The following is a 3,799-nucleotide window of genomic DNA, read 5'->3' on the forward strand; positions in this document are numbered from 1 at the left end:
TCTTGTTTTGACACTTTTCATTTTTCTATGTTTTGAGATTATTGAGAGATAACCTACCCCATCACATGCTTCCTTCTGGTCTTCACTAATTTAATGCTTCTTAATGAGGTACCTCCCCATGGGCACACATTAAAATTTCCATCCCATTATTACCATTATTACTTGCCTACATTACCTGCTTTACTTTTTACCCAACCCTTTAGGATTGCTTAAAAGATTACATAATATACTCACTAACCTTCTTTTGTTTCTTATTACTGGTTCCAGAACACAAAACGTAATTTTTTAAACTTATTTTTCATTGTATATTTTGATTGTGTTTTTCTTCTCTCCCAACTCGTTTTCTCTGTTTTTGTTTGTTTGTTTGTTTGTTTTTACTGCTCTGTCCTTAACATTGAGATAACACGAGACATTTAGCAGATTCTGGAATGCTGGTCAGAGGAGTTTAGAGTTTGTAGGGCTAAAGGTCTGTCCTACTCTTTAGCTTGTAGCCCTGGCCCCTGCAACTCCTGGCTCCCACATCGTCTTAGAAGTCAGATGCCTGCTCCCTAGCTCTCCCACCTCTCACTCATCTCTTAGACCAGCATATAACCTTTTGAAGAATATTTGCTATATGATAAAGCAGGATGGAAAAGAGAGAACATTGTGGAGATACAGGAAGGGAAGAAGCCTCGCCCTCCAGAGTCTAGCAGAGATCAAGAATTTCAACACAATTGATCATCTATGTTGTTAAGGGTGCTGGCACAGAGATAATATCCCTTCTACAGAAGAACATTTTCAAAGAAGGATGTTAACAACAGTAAACTATGCTTAAGGCCCATGTGAATGATCTTCAGGAGGCCCTGGTGTACTGAAATTTCCAAGGGTGTGGAGAAAGAAGGAACCACCCCTGTTATAGAGTCTGCAAGGCCAAATGATTCAACTTTGTCAGTATGGAGGATTAAAAGATTGCAAAGCAGAGCTAAATTATCTTTGCCTATTTTTAGTCCGTTTGAAAGCAATTTTTTTGCCCTCTCCTATGTCTGATTTAACATCCTCTGATTGTCAAAACTTTAAAAAATGTTTTCTTAGTAAGCCACCAATCCAAATGCTAACAAAGTCACCAAAATATCATCTGAGGCCTATGACAGAGATGTCCCCACTTTACTGTGACCCACCTATGTGATGCTTCCACAAACGTACTTTCCAAGTGTCTTGAGTTATAACTTTCTTTGTTGCTACTACAGAAACATCATGCAACTGTCAGTAGATTGGAACAGAGAAATTGGAATAATATGAACCTGGTTCCTTGACCATGGTTCCTCATATTTGACTCCAGAATAAGCTATCTCTTATTTTCTTTGAGATGAGAGCTGTGTTTTTGCACCGAGGGTCTCACTGCAATCCTGAATCTATGCTGGAGAATCTCACAGACAAGACTATTACATTTGTTTACAGTGGCGATATTCTGTCTTCCTGTGTCCATGGGATCTAGTTACCAACTGATGTGGGAGCCATGTAGCTGATCTCCTCGCAGCTTTACTGGAGCAGCATAGCCTTTCCCCTCCTCTCTCTTCCCTCATCACCCTTGAGGCACTGTCATGATGGACAGCAAACTTCCCTGGGGTTTTTATTTTCAACTGTAATAAAATGGTCTTCAAGCTTCTCTGTGAGTGTGTTTTTAAATCCTTCTATTAATGAGACTAAGAACCCTTGGAGGAGACTCTGATTTTTCTGGTGTCATCTAGAGACCATGAAGGGATGCCCCAATTTCCCAGTAACAATAGAGGAAACTGAGATATTGTTTCTTGATCCTACAGGATTTATTTAAAGCCGGAGAGAGTATGGTAGGGTCTACAACAAGGAGAGGGGGTTTAAAACCACCTGGAGAAGCTAGAAGGAAGGGAAAAATAGTGAGTGCCTTACACTGTGAGGAAGTGTGGGAGGAGCCTAGAGGATAGGGGATTTGGAGGAAAGGCATCTTAGGTGTTCTAGGTGGATATCTGTTGTGACATCATAATGACAAGCACTCTGGTATGGGGAGTGGGAGGTTGGTTTGATTTACACATCCAAACACCAGTTCATTACTAGGTTCTGGGTTCAGGCACTCAATCAGAGGCAGAAGTGGTCCTTGAAGGAACACTTCCTACTGCCTTGTTACCTCTGGCTCATGCTCAGTTTTCCTTAGGCAACTAAGGACCACCTGCCTAGGGATGCTACCATCCACAGTTGGGCGGGACCTCCTACATAAATTAACAGTCAAAAAATAGCTCATGGTCATGCCTATAGGCCAGTCTGGTGGAGACAAAGTTTTAGCTGAGCTTCAGACCACCCGGATATGTCAACGTGACAGCCAAGATCACCGTCACAATTGCTTTCATTGGATGGGAAAGGCCATGTGCCTTAGCCCTTTGAAGTCTGAAGTCTCCAAACTCCTACCTGTCTGCTATTTTACTGGAATCCAGATGCTTCAGGAGTTTGTGTCACAAACTCAGAAGGGCTGTTGCTTTCTCTTGTAGTAAGAGCGATCCCAGAATCGATTTGAGATGACTGCCCAGATAGAGAGTCAGAGAGAACTGTTCTGCCTTTGGGATTTAGCATTTCTGAGTTTGTGGAAAAGGGAATCTGTCACAGACTCTTAGACATATTCCCACTGGGCTGCTCACTAGTATCTATAAGACTGTAAGTAAATGTTATCTGACTGGCCCTGGCTCAAACCTAATAGGTGTGTCTTATTTTCTTCTTGAACACCCTCTTGTCTTGTAACCGCCCACTTAAAATCTATTTAAATGCTTTTTTTTTTTGTTTGTTCGTGTTTGTTTTAATAAGAAATTTTAGCTCAGCTTCACACTCTCACGCTGAAATCCTCCTCTGTGGTGAAATCAAGGGTCTGTCCCCGAGAGGGGACTACAGACAGCCCAGGACAATTTTGACCTCCAGACTGCAATACTCCCATCTCTCTGTAATCAGAGTTCTAGACAGTCAGGCTGCAGAGTCTTCAAACAATGTGGCTGCTTCAATGAATCTCAGTTCAAGATCCCCTTCCCCAAGCACTCCTTTCTTCCTTTGCTGGCACGATAGTTAGCCTTTAAGATTCAGGATTGTGGTCAGGCCGTGAGGGTGCACACCCTCAATCCCAGCACTCAGGAGGCAACGGCAAGTGGATCTCTGTGAGTCTGAGGCCAGCCTGGTCTACAAATCAAGTTCCAAAACAGCCAGAACTGTTTCACAGAGACATCCTGTCACGAAAAACAAAACCAAAAAGATTCAGGATGTGTCCTTATTATTTTACTCATCATAGAAACTGAAGTAACTATGGGAATCCAGAGGCAGGCAAGGAGAAGGAACTTCTACCAGACAGAGCACTAGAACGGGGTTTGATTGGCTTGATGCTAGCAGACATTGGAGGTCACCATCAGATAGGTTCTAGTGTCTGTTTCCCTGAGCAAGGAACTGAGCAGAGACACACAGAGGCAGCCGCCGAAGCAAGGCCTGTTTACTAATAGATAGCACATTTTCAAGGGAAGGGAACTGGCTGAGGCAACAAACACCACACAAAGACTTAGACTGTTGTATCTCTCAGGGCAGGATTTGGGGGTCGTTTGCATAGTGCCAGCTACTTTGCAACATCGCCTCCCACATTAGCAACTAAAATCTGCACCCAGAAGTGTGTTTTAGTATTGCAATGGACCGCAGGTCACCCGAGAGCCTCCACAGGGCCCCTGTGTACTCGTGGGTGGATTTAGCAGGTTTGGCCAAGAAGGTAGAACTAGTCTTTAACTTGGCCAACTGTTTTTTTTTTTTTAATTTTTCTTTCTCA

This window comes from Microtus oregoni, unplaced genomic scaffold (assembly GCF_018167655.1).
Source record: "Microtus oregoni isolate MIOR12 unplaced genomic scaffold, Mior012 000088F_ref0000325, whole genome shotgun sequence".
NCBI lineage: Eukaryota > Metazoa > Chordata > Mammalia > Rodentia > Cricetidae > Microtus > Microtus oregoni.